Source organism: Gavialis gangeticus, unplaced genomic scaffold (assembly GCF_001723915.1).
Source record: "Gavialis gangeticus isolate Ggan-Ray unplaced genomic scaffold, GavGan_comp1, whole genome shotgun sequence".
Taxonomy (NCBI): domain Eukaryota; kingdom Metazoa; phylum Chordata; order Crocodylia; family Gavialidae; genus Gavialis; species Gavialis gangeticus.
The window spans coordinates 50,415,114-50,421,113 of NW_017728995.1; the positions used below are offsets into that span (position 1 = coordinate 50,415,114).

The 6,000-nt window shown below is 49.3% G+C and overlaps 1 protein-coding gene across 1 annotated transcript in view; it reads right to left on the reverse strand.

Annotated features, from left to right (window-relative positions):
- The window catches only part of ACSL3 (acyl-CoA synthetase long-chain family member 3), a 116,450-nt gene that overhangs the window by 102,610 nt on the left and 7,840 nt on the right, over positions 1–6,000 (reverse strand). Inside the window, exon 2 of the mRNA XM_019503655.1 lies at positions 5,387–5,495. The gene's annotated coding sequence lies outside the window, so the exon portion shown is untranslated. The remainder of the gene's footprint in view (positions 1–5,386; positions 5,496–6,000) is intronic.

The window sequence follows — 6,000 nt, forward strand, 5'->3', positions numbered from 1 at the left end:
AATTATAACTGCAGTGTAAAACTGAAAATCATCTGTATACAACATAGTCAAGAAGAACTTTGTATTTTGCCTTTAAAGATGAAGGCTTGATTTGCACATGCAAGTATGGAAGAGTCACTTCTTCCGACTTGCCTGTGATATTCTTATTGATCTCTAGGGTGCTACTGGGTTTTTTCCTTTTGCACCAGCAATACACTGTTAACTTAGACTTGGCTTGCAATTTACAAGTCTTCTGCAGTACTACCAGTCGTTCTTGTTAATGCATTTGACCATTCCTTCTTAAATGTAGTACTTTCCACTTGTCCTTATTGAATTTCATGCTCTCTCTTTTAGACTATTCTTCCAATTTATCAAAGGTCAGTTTGAATCCTAATCCTGTCATCTGAAGAGCTGTTTCCATTGGTCCAGGTGAAGTATCTAGGCTGATGCTTCCTGAGCCCACTCAGAGGGCGCAGCAGTGCAGCTGCACAGGGACCTGAGAATAAGTCTGAGGTGTGGAATGCAGCAGAGATGGAGAGAATCAAGGGGGTCATGGGCACATGGTGCAGTGGGGGGCAACTCTGGGCATGTCTACACATGCTATTGATGCTATAAATGCTTACTGTGAAGTTAAATTATGCAGTTAAATAAAGGCTTACTGCACAGTAAAAGTCCACTATAGAGCTGCTCCTACCCATCTCTGGCCCCCTGCAACAGCCACAGGGAGATCCAGGCTCCCCCAGAGTGTTAGGCCAAGGGCTAGCAGGGAGCATGAGGCTGGTCCCCATACTCACAGGGGCAGGAAAGCTCTGCCAGCTGCAGCAGCAGCTGTCTTCTTGCCCCGTACACAATCAGGAGAGGTCCTGGTGTGAACGAGGCTAGGAGATAGTTGCCACTGCGGAACTCTCCTGGCCCTGTGCACATGGGGACAAGCCTGATACCCAGTGGGGCTTCCCTGTGCAGCCCAGGCCTGGACAACAGCTGTCCTGCTTCTGGGGTAGCTCCCAGCCAGCTCTGGGCTGCATGGGGATTTCTTCGAGCTGAGAATAAGTTTATAAAATGCTATAACATTTGTATAAGAGTGAGCATTATTTAGAAAAACAAAAAAGGCAGAGGAGCTTAAAAAGGGCCCAGCAACAGCAGAAGCCGCAGTCGGGTTCCGGTGCGAAACGCACAGGTGAAAGCCCATTGCGCCCCTGTGAGCCCAGGGACCCCCTGATGAGCCCCAGCCAGCCTGCAGGTAAGCATGGACCAATGGTGGGAGGGACATAGCCCAGCAGGGAGGCAGCTGAGTGGAGCAGAGGAAGGTCACGCCTCCCCACCCGGCTCCTACTTTGCCCAGCCCCCCAGGGAGCCACGTGACCGGAGCCTCGCAAACAGGACACGCAAACAGGCATGCTTCTGGGGCCGGCACGGGAGTTTAGTGCAGGAGTTTGCGCAGGAGGGTGAGCAGGAGGGCCCACGGCCCTGCCAGTACACTCTAGGTAAGGTAGTCCCATCAGTAGCAGGTCTACCAGTGGCATGCTGCGGATGGGCACACGCTGCACCCCTCGGGGTCTGCGGCCTCCCCCTCTGGGGCCTCAGAGGCCTCCACCCAGACAGAAACCATGGTTCCAGGCTCCACGCAGACGGAGCCTCTGGCTCTTGGCTGCGGGGGCTGCCTGGCACATTTCCAGGCTCGTGGGACTGGGAGCATGGCCACCTCCCCTTGTGAGGTTTGCTGCACTTTGGAGTCTCTGGGGTGCCAGATAGAGGAGCTCCAGGCCCCAGTCCAGAGACTGCGTGCCATCAGGGATGGTGAGCAGAAGACAGACTCCTGCTGCCAGGCCCTTCACCCCCTGAAGGTGAAGGGTAGACCAAGGTCATCTCCCAGGACAAGGAAGGACTCAGGGATCTCCCATACTGTCCAGCCAGGGAGTTGGACCAAGGTGCTCAAGGGCCCCAAGGCCCACCGCACCAAGGTCCCCTCCCCTCTGGAGCTTTGCAAGAGGTGAACCTCTTGCAGCCCCAGTACAGCCTGCAGAGCTGCCAGCTCCTGCAGACATGAGAAGACCACTCACCCCTACTCTCCCCAAGACAAAATGCAGAGTGGTCATTGTGGGAGACTCCCTCCTGAGGGGGCAATCTGCCGTCCTGACCCCCTAGTCCGGGAGGTCCACTACTTCCCAGGGGCCCACATCCAGGACATAGCAGAGAGGATCCCAAAGACTACCCAGCCCTCCAACCATTACCCTATGCACCTTATCCACGTGGGCACAAATGACACGGCTCGGAGCAATCCCAGCCGTATCATGAGAGACTACAGGGCTCTGGGAGCAGGGCTTAGGGGCGCAGGTGGTGTTCTCCTCACTCCTCCCAGTTGTGGGTCATGGACGGAGGAGGGAGAGACGGGTTGAGGTAGTCAACCAAAGACTATGGTACTGACATCATCATGAAGGCTTTGGCTTCCATGATCACAGTCCACTCTTTGGTGAGAGAGGCAGTGGTCTGCTGGGGATAGACAGCCTCCACCTCACCCTGCTGGGGAGGAGGCTCTTCCCAGCCAAACAGGCTCACCTGTTCGATCGGGCTTTAAAACTAAGCCTACTGGGGGTTACAGGGGATTATTTGCACTGCAAGCCCACTGGTCAACCCTTGTAAATCCAACAGGCTAAGGCACTTAAGGGAACCCACCCCTACCCTAGCCCCGAAACAATCTGTAGGGAAGGCAGGGGCCCCAAATGGGACAGTTGCCTGCCTGTACACCAATGTCAGAAGCTTGGGGAATAAACAGGAGGAATTGGTCCTCCTACTAAACAAGAATAACTACGACCTCATAGGGATAATGGAGACCTGGTGGGACTCCACCTATGACTGGGCCACAGGTATAGGTGGCTATATCCTGTACAGGCGAGATCATGAAGATAAAAGGGGAGGTGGAGGTAGCTCTCTATATCAAGGACAGCTACACATCCCTCCAAAATTGACACTGGCACCCAGGAAGGACGACTGGAGTCTCTCTGGGTTAAAATACGTAGGGAACACGGCTCAGGGGATGTCATGGTAGGAGTCTATTACAGACCTCCTAACTAGAAACAAGAGCTGGACCAGGAATTCACCAGGGAACTGGCTGAGGCTGCATGCTCTCATCGCATGGTTATCGTGGGAGACTTTAACTGCCCAGACATCTCACATGAGTACTCAGCCAAATCTGATCGGTTGCAAAGCTTCCTCATGTGCATGGATGAACTCTACCTGACTCAAGAAGTCTGTGGGCTGACAAGAGGTCAAGCGTTGCTGGACCAGGTACTAGCCAAAGGGAATGACATAGCCAGTGACCTAAGAATCAGTAGAAAGCTGGGTGATAGTGACCACAAGCTGATCACCTTTACTATCCATTGCAAAGCTGGCAAGTCAGTCAGCAGTACATAAGTCCTTGACTTCAGGAAAGCTGACTGACAAGCTCAGGAGGCTCATTGTCAAGGCCCTAAGGAACCAGAACTTGACTGGAAGAGGAGTCCAAGAGGAGTGGTTGCTCCTCAAGGGAGCAATCCTGACAGCACAAGGGATGGCCTTCCCATCTCAGAGGAAGGGTAGCAAAAGGGCTCAGCAATCCCCTTGGCTTAGCAGGGAACCTGAGGACCTCCTACACCTCAAAAGAGAGACTTATAAAGGATGGAAGTCTGGAATTATCACCAAGGAGCAGTACTCAGCACTGGTCCATACCTGTAGGGAGTGGATCAGGAAAGCCAAGGCTCCACCCGAGCTCCATCTGGCTTCACAGATCAAGGATAACAAAAAGTCCTTTTTCAAATATGTAGGGCGTCGGAAAAAAAGCAAGAGTAACATTGGACCCCTGCTGAACCAAACAGGACAGCTGATAACTGACACCCAGGGAAAGGCCAACTGACAACCCCATTAAGTGGGTACTTCGCATCAGCCTTTCATCGGTCCAATGGGACCACCCTGCCTAGCAAAACAAAGGACAGCTGGGTGATGGCGTATTTATACCCAACATCTGTGTTGATCTAGTAAAGGATCGCCTGAGAGGCTGGACACCTTCAAGTCAGCTGGTCCTGACAGATAACACCCTAGGGTACTCAAGGAACTGGCAGGTGTCATAGCCCAACCATTGGCAAAAATATTCAAAAACTCATTGTGCTCAGGTGAAGTATCTGAAGACAGGAAGAAGGCCAATATGGTACCCATCTTCAAGAAAGGGCAGAAAGTAGATTCTGGGAATTACAGGCCAATCAGCTTGACCTCAATCCCTGGTAAGATTCTCGAGAAGATTATCAATTATTTTCATTGAAAGGTTGGAAGGACTTGGAACACATTTTTTATTTTAAATTTTCAAAATTACTTGCTTTAAAATATTTCCCTAAAAATAAAAGATATCAAATGGTTACCCATTTTTTAACCAAAATCTTGTTAGATACTATATTTAATAAGAGTTTCCAAAAAACATAAAATTTTTCATAAAAATAAGAACTTCAGGCAAAATTGGGAATTGCTAATTTTGGGGGGAGGAATCACTTTTAAACTGCCATTTGCCTTTTAAAAACAAATACAAATTCAATACTTTAATAGAAAATGAGCTATATTCTATATTTATATTTCTGTGTTAAGTCCTACCACCATGAAGGTGATGGTAAACCCCCACAGTGACTTCAGAGAGACAGGGATTTCATCATTGTACATCTTACCCAATTTTACCCGTCTGTACACCGTACAGATCACTCAGGGTGAGAAAGTTTCCCAAATATGAGCCCATATGCCAAACCAAGACTGCCTTTTAAGATATAGTTTTTTAAACTAATCTGGCAATCCAAAATTCTCACTCACACTGTTAAACATGAAAATCTAATACAAGTCAGTCTGACCCATTTTCTATAGGATTAGTCTCAAACATGCTCACCTTGAAGTATCAATCAGCCATATCAATCTTGTTTTTGTGATACTGCTTTAGAAACAGGTTCTGAACATGGCATACACAACACAAAATAAATTGTCAACTGAAGCTAAATCTTTAAGGAAAAAGAAGCTGCTGCTCTACGCAAAAATACTGCTTTCAGTGTTACAGGAGTGTATTTATACAATACAGCCACTATATAGTTGTACATGATATAGGTCTTGAATGAGCAGCAACCAAATGCCAGAGATGCAGAAAGAAATGAATTGTGGGAGTGAGGTGGCATAGCCTTTTAAGAGTTTGGGAAATGAACTAACAGTTGCCAGGGCTGATTCATCTTAGAATATAACCTCTGATTTGACCCCATACTAATACTAGTCTACTGCTTACTTTCAGAATCAAACTTCTGCTCAGTGAAAAACAGAAATCCCCACAAGAATGCACTTACTAATTGACCAGCTTATCTTGAAACAGCTACACCAAAATAAAAGGTGAAAGTGTAAAGGAAAAAGGAACCTTATGCAACTTTTCATCATGGCAGGTATAGGTGTGACAGCTGGTGCCAGATGCTTCACTCTCAACTTATCCAAAAGAAGTTGTTACAGGCAGGAAACAACCTTGAAATCTAGAAATGAAAAAACCTAATTACATAAGGCAGTTACAAAAGTATAGTGGTCATACTTTCACCTAATTCGTTCCGTCAGATTTCCAAAGTTACTATACACAAACTAGGCAATTGCCTGTCAAGAACTGGGGAGGGAGGGCGGGCACAGAGCCCCATGTCCCACCCCACCTTTCAGGCCCACTCTCCCATTACCTCCTGCTGCTTGGGGTCCAGGCCCACTCCTCCCCCCATGCTGGGCCAGGGCCTGCTCAACACCTTCCGCTTGGGGTCTGGGACCGCTCTTCCATTCCCCACCGTGGCAGTAGGGGGAGGACAAGAGTGTGCACAGGCCTGCTCCTTCCTTCCCCACCACCACAGCCGGCCCTGCAAGTGGCAATCACAGAAGGTGGAGAAGGGCAAGCTGAGGCCAGTGCCAGTGTCCTTGCCCTGCCACGGCATCCCAACCCCATTCCCCTCCCCTGCACCGCCACTGTTACCTCCAAGGAGCAAAAAGGGGGGGGGGGGG